The sequence below is a fragment of the Anomalospiza imberbis genome, chromosome 18 (genome assembly GCF_031753505.1).
Source record: "Anomalospiza imberbis isolate Cuckoo-Finch-1a 21T00152 chromosome 18, ASM3175350v1, whole genome shotgun sequence".
In the NCBI taxonomy this organism is placed as follows: Eukaryota; Metazoa; Chordata; class Aves; order Passeriformes; family Viduidae; genus Anomalospiza; species Anomalospiza imberbis.
In genome coordinates this window covers 713,125-735,481 of record NC_089698.1, presented here as the reverse complement: position 1 = coordinate 735,481, position 22,357 = coordinate 713,125, and the positions used below count along the sequence as shown (strand labels likewise).

General features: G+C 44.5%; 1 long non-coding RNA gene across 2 annotated transcripts in view; it reads left to right on the top strand.

Annotated features, from left to right (window-relative positions):
- Nucleotides 1-229: 229 nt before the first annotated feature.
- Nucleotides 230-22,357, top strand: part of LOC137484485 (uncharacterized) — a 53,664-nt gene continuing 31,536 nt past the window's right edge. For both annotated transcript variants that reach the window (XR_011004897.1, XR_011004896.1), the window contains exons 1-2: nt 230-331; nt 5,447-5,506. This is a non-coding gene — a long non-coding RNA (uncharacterized lncRNA). The remainder of the gene's footprint in view (nt 332-5,446; nt 5,507-22,357) is intronic.

Here is a 22,357-nt window from a genome sequence, read left to right as displayed (position 1 = left end):
CACGCCTCTGCCCAAGTCCACGACCAGCCCTCCATGTCGCGGCCTCCCTCACGGATCCGCGCCTCCGCCCGGGTGCTCCAGGTGAGTGGGGCCCGCGCCAGGGAGCTCATCTCACACCTGGCACTGAGTCCCCCAGCCTGCCCGAGCCCTGGCACTGAGTCCCCCAGCCTGCCCGAGCCCTGGCACTGCCCATGGGTGCCCAGACCCCTGGCCGGCCGAGGGGCCGTGAGGGCCGCGAGGGCCGCGCCCAGACAGGGCCTGACGGGCGTGAGGGGGCACGGCCGAGGTACCCCCGGACAGCGGGATGGCCCCTCCGGTTTGCCTCCCCCAGGTAACGATGCCCCTGCCGTGCTGGGTGGGCAGCAGGAAGGAATGTTTTCTTTCGTGTGACCTGCCAGGTGAGCAGGAGCGACGGGGCCGGCTGTGTGCCCGCGTGGGGGGAAGCCAGTCCGGCGAGGCCGACGTGGCGCCCGTCGGTGCCGGTCTGGCCTTGCCCTGCGAGGGCAAACTCTTCATCGGCTCGTGCTTCCATCACGGCTGGGCTTCGTTTGTCTTTAAAACGTCCTTTTGGGCTGTTGGTGGAGTCACGTTTTAGGGGTCTGGTTCTACTTCTTCTTTGCTGAAGTAGTTTTCAATTAAAATGGGAATTAAATTATCATTTCTGTGGTTTTCCTTCTACTTTGACATTCCAAGAGCAGTTCTTACTGGTATGACCATTTCTTACTGGTATGCCAAGACTTTCTTCCTGAGTAGCTGGGTCATTAGCAAGTTCTGAGATTTATTTTTAGTAAGATACAACGTAAGCATCCCAGAAGAAAAGGCTGTACTTGGGTGGATGATGTCCAAATGGTGTGAAACTTCAAAGCTGTTCTCTTTTCTTCAAGTGTGTAACTACCACTCTGTGAGATCTCTTAACAGTCAGCCCTTACAGATATGGCTTGGTACTGCATGTACAATAGAAATGAAAAGCTCCAGCAGCCCTAGTGTTTGTTTTTAGACTGCTGCCATCACAGACAGTTTTTATGTATTACACAACAGGAAAGTCTGGACTCAAAACTTAAGGTCTTCTAATAAATGAGCAATTTTAACTTCATTTGCAACCATGCTATTTAGTCATATGGTGGCTGTAAGTGGTAAATAAAAGATTCCCCACTGAGAGAACTTCCTGAGAGCATCCTGAGTGCAATCACCTCTAGGACAAAAAGTCCTCAGGCAGCCTTGGGATGCTGACCCTCTGATTCTAGATGTGCAACCTTAATTAATTCCTATTTCTGCTCAATAAGGTTTTTACAGCTGATAACTATCTAGTTAGTGTGCTGCTTGGCAGCACTGCAAATGAGCAAATTAAGCATAGTGCTTCTTCCTAAGTAATTGCCATTTAATCCTGATTTTAAAAGAAGCAGTAGTGATTGGAAAGCAGCTTTAATTTTCTTAATGCAAAATTATCTTTTGGGAAAATAAATCACACAGAACATGAAAGGGAGTAGGTTTAGATTAGATATTATGAAGAATTTTTTTACAGAGAGGGTGGGCAGGCCTTGGCACAGGGTGCCCAGAGCAGCTGTGGCTGCCCCTGGACCCCTGGCAGTGCCCAAGGCCAGGTTGGACACTGGGGCTGGGAGCACCTGGGACAGTGGGAGATGTCCCTGCCATGGCAGGGGTGGCACTGGATGGGCTTTAACTCTTCCAACCCAAACCATTCTATAATTCTATGATGGTTTGCTTACTTTATGAACTTTTATATATCTGCTTGGTAGTAGAGGACTAGTATGTTAACAAAAATTAAATCTATCTGTATTGAAACTAAGCTATGACCTGCTGTTCATCTGTTTGGGCTTAAGATTTCATCAGGAGAGTTTTTGGAAGGGGCTGACCATCTGTAAAAGCAGCCAAACCATCTTGTCTGGTAAAATGTGCATCTGCAGTAAATGGAGGGCAGAAAATATCAAAGCTAGGAAATGCTTTCCTTATGCCAGTGTTAAAGTTGGGTAATCCAACATCCAGAAAATATCTAATAAAATCTTAAATGGTTTCTTATTCCTCCTTTTCTGGAACAACTCTGCTATCATCAGTATGCAATTTTCCCTCAGCTTCTAATATATGGAAATGTCAATAATGCCTCCTTCTCTAAAACACATCAGATACTTTGATATTGCATTTTGGTTGATAAAAGTGTGCTTGAGATGATAAACAACAGCTGTAGAACAGGTTCTGTTACATCAAAACAAAAGGTGATTTTTTTCTTATTGACCAAAGGTTATAAGAAATAGGCCTGGGCTTCTGAGACGTTATTTTTTGTCAATGAAGTTTTGAAAGCTGATTGTCATGGTAAATTTTGGGTTTAAAGTTGTTTAGAGAAAAAATGGATCTGTTCTTTAACTGATCTCTCTGTTCTGAAATGTTTTGCTGTTCTAGGGTAGGGCAGATGAAGCATTTGTCTTCCTTTTGTTCTTCCCCTGTGCTCAGTCCTGTTAGATGTGCACAGAGTAAGATTAACATCATCTTTGAAAGGAAAATGAACTATTCTTACCTTGCCTACTCTGCACCTCTAAGACAGTGCTAAGAGGCTGTAGGTGAATTTTAAGATCTAATTTCCCCTACATAAATAATGAAACCAGATATTTGAAGCTTATTCTGGCTTTATGGAGTTTAGCTCCAAGACTGAGGACACAAGTTTTTTTTGTTTTTTTTTCCTAGGGATATCTTCTAAGAATAATACTTTCCTTTGTCTGAAGAAATATTTTTTGACATAGAAGGGACTCCAGGGAAAAAAATACAGGAACAGTAATTGTTTTGTTCTTCATGTCCTAAAATAGCTTTGCACTTTCTTTTAAATACTTACTACAAGTTAGGAAGTCTTGACTATCTTAACAGTGTATTTCAAAATGAATGAATAATTAATCAGTGTATAAGCAGTGCATGGATTTGGTGTGGGAATGGGATATTTCCAGCAGGTTTTTTCATCAAGCGAGTTGATGCACACTGCTTGATTAACTAACAGTAGTGTGACTAGAGGAACACTGAAAGTAATGAATACAATCTTAGTGTGCTTTGTTTGGACATGAATGGAAACAGTGCTGGGGCTGCCCTGTGACCACTGACCACTGCAAGGCACAGAAAGAAGCTGAGTTCAGATACAAGGCTATCAGCTGAGCTATAAAATATGAGCAGTGATAGCCTCCTGCATAGCACACAAGATGGACCATGATTTTTTATAGTTAGGAAAATGTAAGCAACTTTTTTTCAATAATTTAAGTCTTAGTTGTCAGGAACCAGTTTTTTGTATGTCCCAGCTTGCAAATTGGCAGTTCCAGATGAAAACAAATAGTTGGCATATTAATGATAAATATCCACAGGCAACTTTTCATTACCAGGAAATAATGACATTTTTCACTATTGACTGCATCCTGCAGAGCAGGATCTATAAAACTTGTGATCCATCATTCTGCTTTTTGTGTACATGTATGTTTTCATTATTAATAAACTGCACTCAAGTAACGACTCAAGTCTTCTCACAGTAGCACTGAAGGCTTTGTAGAAATCAGAACTGTACAATTTGGGGCAGACACTGCCATTATATTGGATTTCAGTGGGTATAAGCAGTTACACCAAGGTGCAAAGCTCTGGTAAAGCAAAAGCTTAAGTTGATTTCCTTACTACAGAAAGCTGAGGGCTTACTCTTGGATTTCCCTTTGGAGAAGCTCTGTCCAATTTCTGCAACAATCCAAAGTTGCAGATGTCAGAGCCAAATACCACCTGTTCTTTTAAGCTAATATGTGGGGGTCACCCAAAAGTGAGGGCCTGGGGGTGTAAAACACCTGTGCCCAGCAGCTGACAGCTCAGCAAAGGGGGTCAGTCAAACCTTGCTGTTCTCTGCTCCTGCTGCTTCCCATGTCCAAACACCAGCTCACAAAGAGCAGGAGCCTCCCCCTGTCTGTGAGGTGAGGGCTGTGATGGTGCTCTGGGGTTCCAACAGCTGCAATTCAGAGTAACAGCGTGGGTGCAGACCTTGGGGTGCTACACCGAGGCTGTAAAGTCTGCTGTTGTGTCCTCCTCCTGTTTACTGTGTGTGCAAGTTTATATTGCAGTGTTGCCAGTTATCTCTCGTAAGCCTGTATCTCATAAGCACTTACCTCTCAGCTGCTTTCAAATACCCTGAGAATATTCTCATGGACACGCTGGGAAACAGTGTTTGATATTAATGGTACAAGTTCAAGGATGAAGTAATGGTAAACAAATAAATTTTTAAAACCTAAAATAATTGCCTAAGTCAATTCTGTTTACTAATGCATTTATTTGGCTTTCTGATTAAAATGTCACATGAACTTTAATGCTTTATTGCCTTTTATTTTAGCACACATTATATTATGTGGTAGAGTTTTCAATTATACAGATGTAGTCTTGTAATTATTTGGATATCTCACTTCAGTAATTAAAAGAAAGCTTCTTTTCTGTTTTCCTTAATAGCCCTTCTGAGTCTGCCTTTATTTCTGGTACAATTATTTTGGTTTTTGACATGCAGGGATCTGATTTTCCACTCCAGCCATCACAGCATTGCCTAGTTCTATATTCAGAGCTTTTAAAGGATATTTCATGTGAGAGCTGCCTTAAGTGCTGCTGTGTCATTTGGACGTTAGTGCTGCACCTCGAACAGCCCGTGCGATTCACACAGATTTACTGTGCTGTAGCCAGTTGTATATTCATGAATCAGCAGCCAGTTGTATATTCATGAATCCGAAGGCATTAAAAGGAGGCTGGGGAAAGGCAGGAATGCAGGGGAGCTCCAAAGCACATTCCTCTCTTAGTGGTGGGAAATGGCAACTGTAAATAGTGCTGACTGTGAGCCTCCTCCCTGCTCCTGGCAGGCCTCTAGCCCTGGTTTAAGATGCCGCTGACATCTAATTCCAAGTGTTTTGCACTGCTTTACAAGGAGTATTAACAAATGGTAGCTATTTACTAAATGAAGTGTTTGTCACTCGGGTATCCAAAAAGCATAATGGAGTAAATAGCAATATTCATCTGTGATTGCCAAGGGGAAAATCCTACTCACAGACTGGGAAATCAGAATAACCAGACTCAACTTGTGTCTGATACTGGGCAGCCTTGAGCAGGACACAAAAGGGGCAATGTTTAAAAATTCTGACTATAATTACACACTTTTAAAAAAATAGCAGGAGCTTGGGTTTTGTCAGAAAACTGGTGTAATGATACTGGCATGCCTTGCAAGAGTTTTATCCAAGGCTTTGGAAGACTTTTTAATATCAACTAGATTTGCAGCTGGGATGCCTCACTGGCTTTTCTTCTGAAAACAAAGAACTGTCCCTCAAAAATCATGGGAAAAAAGAATGATGGGAGATTTACTTTCTCTGATCTGACAATTACATTTATTTGAATATCACCTTAGAAACATGAGAAGATATTAATATTTAACTTCTTTCTCTCATAGAACCACTTTTAGAAGTACAAGGGGAGTGAAGGAAAAATGTTTTCAAATTTCAGTGAAAAGGTAAGAGTTGCCTTTACCAAAAGGCTCTTTAGATATTAATTAAACAGTTTTTGGAGATGGTCTTATGTTTTTAATGTGCTTAAGTACCACATGCAAGAAACCAGAATTTGGACTGCCAACTCTTTGCCTAAAACCAATGCAGAACATCTGACATTTTTTGACCTTCAGCCTAAGAAGGTCTTTTGGGAGAGAGAAGAAAAAAATCTGGGTTCCATCATGTTGCCTATCACTTTTTCTCCTTGTAAAAATCCTCTTAATGGTGTTTTCAGAAGTAACTTCTTACTGGTGAACAATATTTTGGAAACTCCAAGAAATATTTACTTTTTCTACCAAACCAGCTGGGTGGTTGAGTAAACAAATTTAATTACCTTTAAAGCATTCTAGTTTTCTAATAAATACCTGCTTTCTTTTCTATTCATGATAAAAGCTTGAACACTGTATTATTAGGAAAGAGCTATGCATGCAACATTTGTCTCTCATTTTGTTGGGAAGCACAAAGCTTTGGCAGCACCCTAAATCATTGCTAAAAATGAAGTTGCCTTGCACTTTATCAGTTTATATAGCGATGGATTCTAGCAAACTTCTGGTGTCACTGAAATATGCAATTTCAAAGTCCAGCAGCATAGGAGGCAAAGGAAAAAAAGACTGAAGTAGATACTTGCTTTTTGCCTGTCTCTGCAGGCTCTTTGCCTGTCTCTCAGTCCTAGAAGAATAGAATGATTATGGTGAATATTTGCTAAAAACAAAGTTATTATGGCAGGGCTTTGAGTGGTGCTCAGTACCTAAATCCCTGGAATAAAGGTAAAAAGGGCAAGTGAGAAGACTGAGAGCGCTGCTGTCTGGTGAGTGTGCAGACGGGCAGCAGAGCAGTGTCTAACCCGCTCTGAGTGCCCGTGCTCCTGCCGTTAGCGGGCCTCCAATGAGCCTTGGCATAGGTGGACACAGCACTATCAGCAAAACCATCTTGGGCAGCACTTGCTGAATTGCAGAGGGTAGCAGTCACTGCGCAGCTCTGCTCGGGGGAGTGATGCCTTTCTCCTTCCCTGCTCCTCAGAGGAACTGAGGCTGCTTCTGCTGCTGAGAGGGAGAAGAGCCGCTTCAGCGCAGGGCCCGGCCGGGATTGCAGATGTTCGCCAGGTGTGCTCCTGCCATCTGAAACCTCGCCGTGTGCTGCCTGCCACTGACCCTGCCTTTGCACGGCATCTTCTGTAGGATCTGCACTTGCAGGGGAGGCTTGCGTTTTCCCCTCTGAAGCTGAGCTGGGGTTTTGCCTGATCATTCCATATGTTGCATATTCTGGACCATCCCTGTCACAGATGTTTCTCTCCATGCATTAAAACTGGGTTTCAGCTCCTTCGGCTTCAGCACTTGACTTTAAAAGCCAAACAAATCAAATCCTTTTCTTGAGGGTATAATGCATCATTTTCCCCTCTTTGACTGTGTATTATCTTCTTTTACATATGATCACATCATCAAAATCTAACTTCCTGCATCTGTGCTGGCTAATTAGTGCCTTGGCTTTAAACCTCCTCCCATCAAAAATATACACTTTTCAAACTAGTCAGTATTTTTATTTATTTTATACAAAGTGTTCTGAGCATATTTAATGAGAAGAGGAAGAGTGCTGGCTTCTCTAAATTAGACATGCCAAAGAAGAGTGAAAAGATTATGGGATGTAGAAACAAAGAAACCAGTGAGCTGGGGGGAAAAAAGAAAAAAAAAAGGAGCTGTAGATCATTGTTTCTGTGGCCCGAATATATTCAAATGTTACAGGCTGGTGGCAGTGTTATAGACCATGCTGTTCTGGTGTCTGGGTAATTCCTTTTGAATCACTGCATATGCTGCAGCCATGGCCATGAGGAAACCTGTATTGCACTGATAAAAATCAGTGAGAGTTTTCCTATGAAAAAGAGTCACAAGGATGGGTAAAGTGGAAGCAAAAAGCTACAATGGGGCAACACAGGTAAAGGAGATGGAGAAGTTTAACAGTAGCAAGCAGAGTTTTCCATGCATGTGCTCTCATTTGCAGCATTACCTTTTTTTTGGTAAATATTGTGATATTACACCTAAGTTTGAAGGAGTCTGTTTAATTCACCAAACAGAACTTCCTGTGTACTTCACTTATTTTGCTGCCTTCAATAGCAAATATTCTATCCACTAAGCACATGGAAATGCACACCTTCACTCAGATTTTCATGCCTGAAAATCAACATGAGTTATAATTTAAAGCATACATGCTATAAAATAATATCTAATTAATGGATTTTAATTAAAAGCAAAATAGTATCTCCTTTTGTTAGGGTATCTCAAAGTACACTTACTTTGTAGTTTTGAACATGACCCTTTTGGGTACATAAATATGTTACAATAGAATAAATTTTTCTAAATATCTGCCTGTAAAGCAATATGCACAAAATTATTTTATAGAGTGTAAAACACCAGACAGAACTTGATGCTTATATCCTGCTTTTCTTTTCTACCTGAGAAAATTGTACTTGTTCAGCAGTAGAATTGCTTAATTTCCAGTTTAATATTTTGTTCCAGGATTTCTGGTAAGACTTGTTTGTTCTGGATGTAGGTATAGATCCTAATGCTCAAATACACAGGTATCAGAAGGTTTGTACTGTACTCAAGACAGCCAAATGAAATTTCTATATTTACCCCTTTTTGGTTGCATTTTCAGGAAGTACTGCAGTCATTTTAACTATGATTGTTCTGGCTGTGGTTCTGAACTCACAGCTAATGGCAAGAGAAAGAAAGATCAAAAGAGGTCAAGAAGAAACAAGTGTTAGGATTTGGGTTTTCAAAGCCTCGTGGTGGAGCTAGGCTTTGTGGAAGTTAATGGGACATGGCAGATGGCCCAAATTCAAAAACTTTCTGTAAAGTGCCAGTGGTCTGTGTAATCCAGGAGTGCCTCTGGCTGAGCTGCAGGGGTGCACTGGTCATGGAGAACAGGATGGGAATGGGAAATCCAGTGTAAACACGGCCTGCAGTTCCTCCCAGGCCCCTTTTGTGACCTTGGGGATAGCGAGAATCAACACTGGCAAAGCTGTGGCACCAAGAAAAGCCATGGTACCTTCTGCAAGGTAACCTTGCAGAATTTTGGGAGGAAATGTTCCATAACTCAGCCATGTCCCACCAGCCTACCAAGATGTCACTGCTCAGGTTCCTGCCTGAAAATGTAGTCTTTCTTAAATAACACAGCTGAAAGATAAATGAATGGGCCATAATTTACTGAGATTAAATGGACAGAACTTTGGACCCTTGTCACAGCTTCTGCAATGCCTCATATCTGAGCAAGGAAGAATTGCTTGAGTTCAGAAATGCCAGGATCATGAATCAGTCCTTTGATGCTGAGGTGATGTGATATACTGTTCACAGCTTGTAGAATATAGGAATTCATTTTGCCCCGATCTGCCAATCTGTTTTATGTTGGGTTCAGCCTCAGTGTAAAATCCAGAGAACTAAAGTAACTGAATTCATTGATCTGCAAATATGATTTCTGAAATACCACGTAAAACAACGTAACAGGAAAGGATATATCTGGCTGGAGCACTTTTCATGCAAGTTGCAGAGATAATTCGTCCTTTGGCATTGGCTGAGCTGAGGGTGTCTCTGCCACAGAAGCCCGAAGCTGCCATAAGTGTTGGGGCCTGACTTGTTGCCTAGGGAAAACAATTGGAGGTTGGAGGAGCCCAGCTGACTTTGTGGAAGAATACAGTTTTGCTCCTAAAAAAATGGCAAATGCTGCCATGGCCTTGTTAGTGTGGGATCACATGAAATATTGTTGAATAAATTGGAGACCCCATCCTGTGTTGTACACAATCCCAGATGTCCACCAATGAGTCAAAATTAGGACAGGGATCCTGCCTCCTTTTTAAGAAATATAGCAAGGAAAGACCTCAAGGAATTGGATATCTCTGTAAGCAATAAGAATATCCAGAGATGTCACATTTAAGTCAATCTTCATCCTTTGAATGACACAAGATTAATCTGGAGGCTGGAGAAGAGATCCCACAAATCTGGAACTTGATCACAGGTCACTGCCAGAGATATCTAAATAGTGAAAATATGTAAACCACACATCTAATTCAGTCTGTCAGTTTGTTTCCATCTGCTCTGATGAAGCAAGGGGACTTGAATTTTACAGAATTTTTCTCATAAAAAATGAGGTGCAGTTATGAGTCAAGATACAAAATGAGATTTCTCGCTCTGGCATTTGCAGGAAAGTGAGGATGTGACAGGACAGTGCCAAAGGTGTTAGCACCAGGAGAAACTCCTGCTTAAACTCAGCCCTATCACCTCGTGAGAATGCAGCCGTTTAACCTCCCTGTCCCAAAGGCTCGGGCTGAGCAGGGCTGCTCCCCACACACACAACAAAACTGATAACTGATAAACAGATCAGAGTGATGTGGAGACAGCAGGACTGGGGCAAGGCCAGAGTGTTTGCGAGTGGCATCCTCATCCCGTCCCGCTGAGGGAAGAGGGGATGGGAGAGCCGGGAGAGGGGATGGAATTGCCAGGAGGGGATGGGAGAGCCGAGAGAGGGGATGGAAGTGCCGGGAGAGGGGATGGAAGTGCCGGGAGAGGGGATGGAGTGCCGGGAGAGGGGATGGAATTGCCAGGAGGGGATGGGAGAGCCGGGAGAGGGGATGGAAGTGCCGGGAGAGGGGATGGAAGTGCCGGGAGAGGGGATGGAAGTGCCGGGAGAGGGGATGGAGTGCCGGGAGAGGGGATGGGAGAGCCGAGAGAGGGGATGGAAGTGCCAGGAAGGGATGTGAGAGCCGGGAGAGGGGATGGAAGTGCCGGGAGAGGGGATGGAGTGCCGGGAGAGGGGATGGAGTGCCGGGAGAGGGGATGGAAGTGCCGGGAGAGGGGATGGAGTGCCGGGAGAGGGGATGGAAATGCCGGGAGAGGGGATGGAAGTGCCGGGAGAGGGGATGGAGTGCCGGGAGAGGGGATGGAAATGGCGGGAGAGGGGATGGAAGTGCCGGGAGAGGGGATGGAGTGCCGGGAGAGGGGATGGAAATGCCGGGAGAGGGGATGGAGTGCCGGGAGAGGGGATGGAGTGCCGGGAGAGGGGATGGAAATGCCGGGAGAGGGGATGGAAGTGCCGGGAGAGGGGATGGAGTGCCGGGAGAGGGGATGGAAATGCCGGGAGAGGGGATGGAAGTGCCGGGAGAGGGGATGGAGTGCCGGGAGAGGGGATGGAAATGCCGGGAGAGGGGATGGAGTGCCGGGAGAGGGGATGGAGTGCCGGGAGAGGGGATGGAAATGCCGGGAGAGGGGATGGAAGTGCCGGGAGAGGGGATGGAGTGCCGGGAGAGGGGATGGAAATGCCGGGAGAGGGGATGGAAGTGCCGGGAGAGGGGATGGAGTGCCGGGAGAGGGGATGGAAATGCCGGGAGAGGGGATGGAAGTGCCGGGAGAGGGGATGGAGTGCCGGGAGAGGGGATGGAGTGCCGGGAGAGGGGATGGAAGTGCCGGGAGAGGGGATGGAGTGCCGGGAGAGGCGGCTGCTGACACCTACCGGCGCTGGGCACCTGCGCTCTCCTCCAGCAGTGCTGGCCGGGGAGAGCCAGGATTTCAACGCCTCAGCTGCGGAATAAGCCTTGCTTTTAAAACTGCAGCTCCTTCAGTCCCCACTCCTCACTGGCAGCAGCTCTGTAGTGCCCGGTTGTGCAATAATTCTCATATTTCTCTTTGTAACTCACCTCAACAGCCTTTGGTCTTACCACTCATGAAAGGAAAATACTTCCACCTTTGTGTCAGTTCGGCACGTTAATGTGGTGTCTGTCTGAACGGAATGCAGCAGAACAGCCTTTAAATGGTCATTAAATTGTTTTATGCAGAACCAGAATGGTGCTATAGAGACCACATAAAAAGCTTTCAGCCCTGACCAATTGTTGGATCATTGTGTTTCAAGGTACTGAGGCAAAACCTTGAAATCCATTTCAGAAAAGGATGTTGAGAATGCCCATTGTCTTTCCAAAAGCAATCCTGGCACTACATGAATTTGGTATTTTGTCAGCCAATAGTGCTAATACTTAAAAAGTGACTGGACAAAACCATGCAGGAAACAACTGCCAAGAACTGTTGAATTCAAGCACATTTACTGGTTTCAAAGATCCTGAGTAGGAAATTTTTGGAAGCTGGTGATGACTGAGGAGTATCACTATCTCTGTGCCTTGTCCTCGTGCTTTTGCTGGGGCTGTGAGCAGGCAGTGCTACTGCGCCTTTGGTGTGACCTAGTGAATCGTTCTCTAGGGTTAGGGGAATAATGTTTTATGGTTTTTTTGTTGTAACACCCTGAGCTAAATATCACAACTATCTTTCCCCATTTTGTTGCTTTTAGTGAGCTGATTAGATTTGAATCACATTTTAGAGATGTACTTTGCAATTCTAGCTAATGAATAAAAATCTGTAAAGTGTCTCAGTATAGAGAAAGGCAAAAGATTGTGTTGTATTTGAAATGCCACATAAATCCATATTTCCTGGCATGCATGGGCTGCTGATTTCAAAATTGTGTCTGATGTAATTAAGCATTTTCTTCATCTGTATTCTATCACTTGTATTATGTCTGTTTAATTTCCTTCTTTGGAAAGAAATCAATGGAAAAAGGAAATACAGAGAATGTTGAGATGCCCCCTTTAGCATTTAATGTTGTTGTGTGCAGGATCTCAGCTAGCTAAAACTGAAAAAAAAATATTAAATACTGCAATGTTTTAGGGTCCAAAGGTGCCAAAAATCAGGCACCTCACTTCTACTTCTCTTTATTAGCCATATAATTTTGCCAGGATTTTAGATGTGTTGCTGCTCTATCAGAAGGGATGTCAGCCACCTGTATTCCTTGATGTTTAAAGAACTTAATCTGCTCTGCTATGCCCTGTTTCAGAGCAGGGACACATCATCTTACAGCAGTCCTGTGTCTGACAGCTTTTAGCAGTGTTTGCTGTGTTGTCTTCAAGCAAAATGAGGCATTATTTCTGTTGGCATGACTACATGGATCACTTCAGTTTTTCCAACTTGGATCTCAAATGCAACTGAACTGCATTTTTATTTCAAACATGTTATAGTGAATAATCTAGGTCTGGAAAGTGCAAAATACTCTGTGACGTATTGTTGGAATAGGATGGTCTGAAAAAATTGTGGTTAAGGATTTTCAGCGTACATAAGTTTTCTAAATGAGCTCTATCGTCCCTGTTGCTCAATGCTATTTCAGTTCTCTGATATCGAATTTAAATTGTATGACAAGAAAGATCTGCAGCTGCTTTACACAATTACAGTCAGACCCAGACCATGATCAGATGTGAGAGCTTTCTCTCAAACTGAAAAAAAAAGTTCCTGGTTACATTTTTTTCCCCTGTGAAGTCCAGTACAGTCAATATCCAGACACCAGTAAATCGTCTGAGACCCTAATGGGAATCCAACAGAGGGAAACAGTTTCTGAGCAGTGAGATTATGTGTATGTGCTCCTATTCCCTGTCATAAATGGAACAACTCGATGCTGACATAAAAGACTGGGTTTGGCAGTGACTGTGAAATGAGGCAGTGGGATAAGTAAGGGCTGAAAGGCCAGCCGGTGTGCTCGGAGTAGCTGGGAGCTGAGGAAGGGCCGAAAGGCCAGCCGGTGAGTTTGGAGTAGCTGGGAGCTGAGGAAGGGCCGAAAGGCCAGCCGGTGAGTTTGGAGTAGCTGGGAGCTGAGGAAGGGCCGAAAGGCCAGCCGGTGAGTTTGGAGTAGCTGGGAGCTGAGGAAGGGCCGAAAGGCCAGCCGGTGAGTTTGGAGTAGCTGGGAGCTGAGGAAGGGCCGAAAGGCCAGCCGGTGAGTTTGGAGTAGCTGGGAGCTGAGGAAGGGCTGAAAGGCCAGGCGGTGAGTTTGGAGTAGCTGGGAGCTGAGGAAGGGCCGAAAGGCCAGGCGGTGAGTTTGGAGTAGCTGGGAGCTGAGGAAGGGCCGAAAGGCCAGGCGGTGAGTTTGGAGTAGCTGGGAGCTGAGGAAGGGCCGAAAGGCCAGGCGGTGAGTTTGGAGTAGCTGGGAGCTGAGCAAGGGCCGAAAGGCCAGCCGGTGTGCTCGGAGTAGCTGGGAGCTGAGGAAGGGCCGAAAGGCCAGGCGGTGAGTTTGGAGTAGCTGGGAGCTGAGGAAGGGCCGAAAGGCCAGGCGGTGAGTTTGGAGTAGCTGGGAGCTGAGGAAGGGCCGAAAGGCCAGGCGGTGAGTTTGGAGTAGCTGGGAGCTGAGGAAGGGCCGAAAGGCCAGGCGGTGAGTTTGGAGTAGCTGGGAGCTGAGCACGGCTCGCTGTTCTCCGCGGCCGGAGCATCCTTTCCAGCGCGCTGCAGTGCGCGGCCGCGGCCGCGGGGCGGCGCTGCACACAACGGTTGGAGCAGGAGCCGCGGCCGGGGAGCGGGGCTGGAGCGGCACCGGGAGCGGCACCGGGAGCGGCACCGGGAGCGGCACCGGCCGCGAGTGACCCCAAACTCATCCCGGACCCGCGACTGTGACAGCCTGGGACAGCATCGGGACCAGCCGCGAGTGACCCCAAACTCATCCCGGATCCGCGACTGTGACAGCCTGGGACAGCATCGGGACCAGCCGCGAGTGACCCCAAACTCATCCCGGACCCGCGACTGTGACAGCCTGGGACAGCATCGGGGGACAGCATCGGGACCATCTGCGAGAGACCCCAAATTCATCCCGCACCTCAAATTGTGACCGCCTGGGACAACATCAGGACCGATGCGGGACTCGGGCTCCAAGCGGGCACCAGCGGCGGTGAGAGATGCCAAATTCACCTGGAACCTGAAGCATTGACAGCCTGGGAGGCCATCGGGACCGGCTCCTGCCGGGCACCCACGGCGGTGCTCGGCTTAGCGGAGAGATGCCGTCCTCACTCGGACCTCAAACAGTGACAGGCGTGAGCGGCATCTGCTCACCAAAGCTGAACCGGCCTGCACTTTCCAAAAAGAATTCGGTCTTTGGTCTTGATTGCAGAGCAACGTGTAACAGGATAGGCACTGTTTATTTGGAAAGGCAGCTCTGAATTAGTTGCTAGAGAATATGAAATGTCACACAAATATAATGTTCTTTTTCCTGCCGTCAGTGTAATGCATATGTAGCATTCCAGAGCAAGACATCTACACGGTTTGACAGCCTCTTGCAGTAGTGCCCCTGAGAACATTCTCACGCAGAAGGTCAATAGTCTGATTTTTCATGGAAGCTGTGCACCCGTAACTTATTTGTGGTTGCACTCACAGATAAGTGTAGTCGTGATAACTGAGAATTCTTTGTTATTCTGAAATTGATGGGTCCTGACAAAAAGTATGTGGTTGAATGACCTGAAGTAGTTCAGAAGTTGTAGTGCTATTATTTCTTGCTATTTCACTAGAGGAATTAAGGGTTCTGTTCTAGGACTGCATGTAGTTACTCCAGATTAGGTTAAATTTAGATGCAACATGGACTGCCATTTTTTTTTTCTCCATGTGCCTACTTCTAGTTTCAGATGTTCTTCAGGATTTTCAAGTGGAAACAAAACAATAGATATATTTACTATACTATGTAGCATAAACTTTTGATACTGAATCACCATCAATCTGTCCAGTATCTGGCAGACTGGAAGTGCAGCCCACAGGTTTGGCAGTTGTAACCATTTCAGAGCACTAAAAATGCACTGAATAAACAGTGCTCAATTCCACTGCCAAGCAAATTGTGGGGAAGTGTGAGTTTTGCATATTTCTGTGCTTACTGAAGTTTTTCTTAGAGCAGATTTTGGGATGCAAGAAAGGTTTCTCTGTTATAGGGGAGTGGTTGAGGAAACAATGTAGAATTATCCTGAGGTTAGGGAAAAATGGTGCACCTGACTTCTAAAATGCAAAGGCTGCAGAGATAATCTGATAAGAGAGCAGATGCAGTTTTGCTGTGGAACCAGAGCAGCGTGTGAGGAGTGCAGCGTGATGAGACCGACGCAGCTCAGACACCAAAGGATCATCAAATACTTGAAAGATTGGCAAAGAGAAAGGGATTAGGCTCCTCTCTTTATCCCCTACAAGACAGCATGAGCAGCAACAGGCATGGGTTGCAGCACAAAGCATCCAAGTCAGACATTGAGAAACACTTTCTGATGGAAATGGAATAAGCGCTGGAACACATTTCCTGCGGTGAAACGGCAGTGTCTCCACCGCTGAAGGTCTTTAAGTGCAGGTAGACAAACATTTGTCTGCCTGGAGTGACCTAAGCAGAGCTGATCTTGCACTGGAGCAAAAGGCCTGGATGACCCCTGGGGTTCCTTCCAGCCGTAATATTTTATGGAGGGCTTTGTGCTCAGGTTCCAGATGGGCTTCACCTGATTAACTGGAAATGACCCTTTTTGTAACTTTGGTGTTCAGTTCCTTGAGAGTTTGTTCCATAATCACTTTCATATGCAAAGCAAGAAGTTCAAGGGCTTTTGTGGTTTCTCATCCCTCTTGCATTCCAAGCATTTGCTTGCCTTAAACTTGATGTACTTTGTCCCATCTTTCCCCTGCTTTCCCCTTCCCGCTCCTGTGAGTGTTAATGCTTTTCACTCACTCTATCTGGCACACACGGGTCCCTTTTATCAAAGGACTTTCACACCTGAGGCCTCCAGTCACATACTTGCAGTAAAGTAACAGCTTAAAAGCAAATCCTTTTAAATCCTGCGGCCAAACACCCTAACAAACATATCTTCTCAAGGGATCAGTTTCCAAATGCGCTTTTGAACCTAAGTCCCAGCAGGCATTTGGCTTTAAGTGTGTGATAGGACTTTATTTATTTATTTATTTATTGCAGAGCCATTCCCCCCCCCCCTCATTGTTCCCATCTCAAGATGTGCTATTTAAACCTGTACCTCTGGTGAATTCTGCCATTGAAGTGCAGATGAGCAGAGTGCTGCTGGGTGGTGAAACATGGCAGGACGAAAAGACATATCAAAATAAGATCTTATGAGAAAGTGTCGCTTCCAGGGAAAATGTGCCTCTGGTTTCGGGAGGGAAGGGGAAATCATGGGTTTGAACCAACGCTGCTTTGAAAATCCACTGTATGTGGGGCATGGCACTCAGGCTGCGGCAGTTTGAAGGAGACCTTAGAAATGTGAGTGAGCTTTGTGAAATATTGTGCAAGATGTGCCATAAACTACTTAAGGTGCTCTGCAGGTCTCTTGCAATGAGGTTACACCTGAGATATTTATAAATAGTAGTGCCTGGATTCTCAGTTTGCAAACTGGTACCTGCAAAATGTACAGCTTGCCTTGGGAGACAGCAGAGTTCATTGTGTAGAATTATCACCTGCACTTGCAGATTAATACTAACACTCTCCAGGGCCTGCTCAGACACGCAGCTCTGCAGTTTGCAATTAGCTGATGACTTCTGTATTTTCAGTGGGTATTATTGCCTGGGATGTCCAGCCCTGTGTGAGCTCAATGGGTTGTTTATATAATATCACAGTGGTTTCAGTCTACACTGAGCACTGCCAAACTGTAAAACAAGATCAACCCCGTATTCGGGAGCACAGTTCCCTGAGGACAGGGCCAGGTACGAGATAAGGCTTGATTTTAATCTCTCCCTTGTCACCTGGATCTGCTGACAGTTCATTTTCAGGTGACTACGTACTCCAACTCCATCACTCACCTTCCCTTCCTGGCTCTCAGTTAAGCTCAGTCACATTAGGTTGTCATTCTTGTTTGAGGAAAGATATCGAGTAATCATCATAATGTGAAGCCTTAAAAAAAAAAAAAGGCTCCACCGCATCTTCTTTTTGGATCTTTTTAATTCCTTGTAAATCAGAGCCACTCCAGAACTTCAGCATCTGCTTACATTCCCTTATTCTAGTATATCTATCTTTTCATTCTTACTCTTTTTCTTTCTCACTTGTAAAGGAGGGTTTGTTTTTTCATGCTGTGGGACTTAAAGTACTAAGCAATCTCAGTTCTATCCCTTTCCCTGAAAATTCCTTTATTCTCATTTTACTGAGAAGAGAAAGGGGGATTGTCAGTGGAGACAAAAGTTAGAAAACCCAGTTCTGTAATTCTGTGTAAATCTATCCCTCCAAATACCACTTTTCCATTTGCCCTAAAACCCTGTGACACTTTCCAGACCCCTGACACAATTTGGCTACTCTGTGTCCTGTTCCCCAGCTCGATGGAGGTGTCAGGTGAAAATCTGAGGCTTATCTTCAGTACATTGGAACCCTTCAGATTTGTTTCTAACTCAGCTCTCATTCACACATGCAAATCTCCAGCCCCGTTTATCTGATGCTTTAAATTCAAGCTAGTTAGTGTATTGGAGAGAGAAGTTGAAGCTTTGATTTCAACTGATGCTTGATGTAATTGGCTCTCAGCAAGTCAAGTTACCCAGTTTATAAAATGTTAATTTATCTTCTCTTTGCAGACCAATGCTTTTCGGTTTATTCTTACCCAAGATACAATACTTTGAAATATGTTATTTCAAGAAAGTAACTCATCTTTGCTGTAACAGGCAACAAAAGGACATTAGTGCATCCAGACACTGAACTGAGGAAAAACAGGCAATTCTAAAGACAAATATGAATTGTATTACGATGAATTGAAATTGCAAAGCCTTAGAAAGGTATTATGAACTTTTTTCTAAGGAAGGCAAACAAAAACAGATGCGTAAAGCTAAATGTGCCACAGATAATGTGATGAGTCAGGACCCTGTCTAAATTTTTGCTATGTTGAAGGTTACCTCAATGAAGCATGTAAATAATAATTAAAATTTTTAAAAAAGTTTAAAAGTGATTATTTATTCCACATCTTCAGCACCAAAGGAGGGTGACTATAGTTCAATCCTTTCTTCTTAAGAATCAGAACCCCAAAGGCAATCTAATGTAGCCTAAAGCAAAAGATTCATAATTATATTAATAGCCATATGCTCCATTTCAGCTGAGCACCCCCCGGCAGTGTGGTAATCCTCCCTGATTCTGAAAGTGACATAGGAGTCTGCAGACATAAAAACGAATAGAAATGGAATCTGTAACAGAATAGAAGAGACTGTAACTGAGTTGAAAGCACATCCTTTGGGCACAGTCAGCAGAGGGGGTATCTGTGGGACATTGAGATGGAAATGAGCTGCAGCACATGAAGCCCATTGTGCCGTTCGTTTGTTCCGTGCACTTCAGATACATGTGTTGGCTCACAGCGTGCCTGGGCTGTTCCGTCCCCTCGGCGCAGGCTGCTCTGCTGAAATGGCTGCAGCTTTGGCTGCCCCTGCGTTCATTACCCTGCAGAGGGAACATTTCCCCCCAAGAGCAGCTCTGGCCGTCAGCGGCAGCCTTTGACCTCGCCCACTCCGTAATTGCCATCAGCTCCAGCGCGGGTTGTGTCCCCATCTTGTGTCCTGTCCTAATAAACAGAGCCACGCGGTGCCATGGGAAATGTGCTCCTGCCCTGCCTCGTGTCAGGGATGTCACAAACACTGGGGATTTCCACTCCTTTGGTCTCTTCATTTCTATTCCTTTGGTCTTGTCAGGCAGCACGAGCATGTCCCCAGAGGAGAGATCTTCCCAGTGCCTCTTTCAAGTCGAACAGTTCCATTATTCCTCTTCTGCAGATTAAGATTTTTTTTGAAGTTGCAGCTAAGAAGGGTAAATTTTGAGACAAGTTAAATGCCCAGCTCACTGAACTCTGTGGAAGAATAAAGCCTTCTCTCTGCTAGTGTCTATCTTTCTCTGGAAAACATTAATCCTCAAAACGACCGGGGAAGTGGGAGTAAATAAAATCACTCTGCAAGTGGTACAATCAGCTGAAAAGGGGGTTACACGTTCAAAGCTTTGCATTTCCAAAACTGCCAAAACCCCCTTTGGATTCTTGTAGCAGAAGACCCTCTGGAAAAGTGTATTTTCAGGTCTTTAAACAGTCCCCATATTCTCAAACTTGCTGCACATTTGCAGGTCAATTCTGCAGCATACAGCTATTTCTCTGCTCGTTCCAGTGGTCATTTCTGAATTTGAGATGTTTGACAAGCTTATACATTGCCTGTAAAAATACTGAATTATCAACAAACTTGCAGTTTATTTGCAAAAGTGATGGGATTGATGTGAGTGAGCACAGGTACCCGAATGTTCTTCATCTTTGCACCCAGGAGTTCTGTCTTAATTTTCTCTATATTCCCAGTCTTCCAACTGTCTGTACATATGAAAGGTACAAAATTAAGGATTTACTTTCAGAAATTTGTATGGAGACTGCATTTCCTTGGTCTATTCAGTGTTCAACAGAGAAGTAGGATTTCTAATAAGGCCTAAGATGTTTTTGAAAAGACACAGGACTGCATTTAAGAAGTGTCTACACTACTTTCAGCTTCCCGTGATCAGTTGTAAAGCACCTGAGATGAGTTTTCCTTCGCTGTTACCTTGCAGGGAATGAAGGAAGCCGGGGCTGTTAAAACCATCTCTTTCTCGTGCTGTAGCGTGGCCTCAGAGGGGCAGTGTGAGCATCCCGACATTCCCTAACGCTGAAGCATTTCTCCCGTGCTGGAGCCTGGCACACGGGTGCTTTTTACAAGGTTGATTTGAAAACAACTATAAAGAGATGTATATAGAATTGTTCCTTCCCTTACGTTTCTCGCTATCTACAGGAGCTAAAGATACCTTGGAGAATTCCATCTGAGAGCACTCGAGCACTCCAAAGCCACTGCACTGAGGGGTAGAAATGCCAGGCTGACTCCAGGAAGTGAAATTGTTCAGCTTAAATTAAAAAGTGAAAGCTCCATCTCCTATCAGTGAATTTGCAAATTCTCTCCTGTGGGGTGTCAGGGACACGATTTCAGATAAAGCTGATGTAATTTAGATATTTAATAATCCAGCCAAACCTGCCCTTAATCCATATTTTGATAGGATTAAGTGTTGATAGGCCAGTTCACAGATTATGTTTTAGAAACTAATAGCACGATCCTTTTAAAAAGGGAAGTTTTTATCATGTTCAGCTGTTTCTCTCCTGGCTGTATCAGCCCTTCTGCCCCAAACTGTGGAGTTTAATGTCATTGTATTTATAACGATGCTCCCTGCCCTTCTCCCACGTTCCTTTTCCTGCTGTCCTTCCTTTGATGGAGCTCATTTTGTTGTCATACAGACTATATGCCAAATGTTCCTCCAGTGATTACTTTAGATCAGAGGTTATTTTCCATTGGCCTTTAAAAAAAATTGTAGGGGAGTAATTTTTTTGTTGGTTCCACCACAGAAGTGGCTGCAAAGCAGCGGGAAGAGTGGGTTCCACAAATCATAGCACTTTATTTTTCTTCAGCTGCCCTTATCAATGACTCTAAACACAAAGGCAAAGAGACAAATAGAAAATAGAGGTTTATTGGTGGTTTTTAGTTGAAGTTGTTTTTTTTTATTCTTTAATGAAGATGTGGTATGGCAAAATTAATTAATTAATTAGTGGAAATGTTGGCAGGCATTCTTAAGAGCCCAGAAACTTGGTAAGGTTTGATTTTTTTAGACAGATTTTTTAAGTTTCTTTCAGGAACTTTCACCTTTTTCTTTGCTGGCATTTATGATGTTCCACACTGACTTACTTTTTTTCTTTTAAATTGTCTGGTTGATTATCATAATTAGGTTAAACCTGTTTTAGCAGCTTTGTTGTCAGAACTGATGAAAGGACCACGGCCCTTACATATTTTCTAGTCAGCAGATGCAATCACAGATACTGCTCCCTGCAAAGCCTGTGTTCAGTGCTGGCTCCTGGGGATTACAGCTCGGGCAGAATTGGGAACAAGTCAGCAAGAACTTGCCTGTGAGAAAGCAGTGATACACGACTGCCTGTTTAGAAGTACCCATTTATGTTATCTCTTTTTTGTATTGCATGTTTTAACGTTTGTTTATACGTTAATATTATAAAGCTCACTGGTTTGTCCAGCCTGTCAAGCACAAACCTCCCCGTGCAGGTGAGCCATGGTTGGGGAGCAGCCAGAGTCACACTGCCCCTAACCCGGCAGGGGAATGGATCCTGGGCTGCTGCTACCACAGAAAGAAGGGCCAGCAACTCAGAGCTGCAGCTACTGTGCTTGGGGCATGTGAAACCGTTTTAATAAGAATATCCTCCCACATCCATTCAGCATCTGTGCCTCACTAAGTCCTAATGATGTGTAATAACAGCTTCAGCCAAGCACAAACAAGTGTTCTCTCCTTATAAAACACGAGCTCCATCTTCCCTCTATTTAGGAATTATATCCTACTATAACAAACAGGGAACAATCACCCTGCTTATCTGTAGTAAGAACATTTCCCATTTAAATTATAAATCTTTTAGAAACCTAGGAACAATTGAAACCAGGAAATCATTCCAGACTTAGGCGTACAATGAATCAGAACCTGCATTATGGTTCTGATTTGCAAAGCTGAATTGAAGTCACTGAGCTGTGTCTAGTTAGCACTGATAAGACTGTGGTTCAGAAATGGTCCTGGATTAATGCAGCCTCCCTGGCACAGGCTCAGTGATTACTGCCAATGGGCACTGCTGATATTCATATCAGCAGCTCCTCGGTGGGGATCAGGACACAGCGCTGATCAGACACCTTGGAACAGATGGTTTGCTAAAGTACAGGTTCAGAATCTAATTTGAGACAAGATCAACCAAAAGAGAAATCAAATGCCTTTTTTGAAAATAACCCCATACTGCAATAATGTGAAAGATGGAGAAGAAACTACAGAACCACAGTGCACAGCAAGCCTGCAGGAAAGGAAGATCACTTACCTCTAGCTGCTGAATGGCATTAAGGTGTCACAATGCCTGTGGCTAGCTGCACAGAGCCAGGGAAAGGAGCAAGAAGCTTTGCCACCTTTTGATTTCTCCATTTGTTATATATCATCCATTTTTGTTAGTCCTGGCTTGCTTT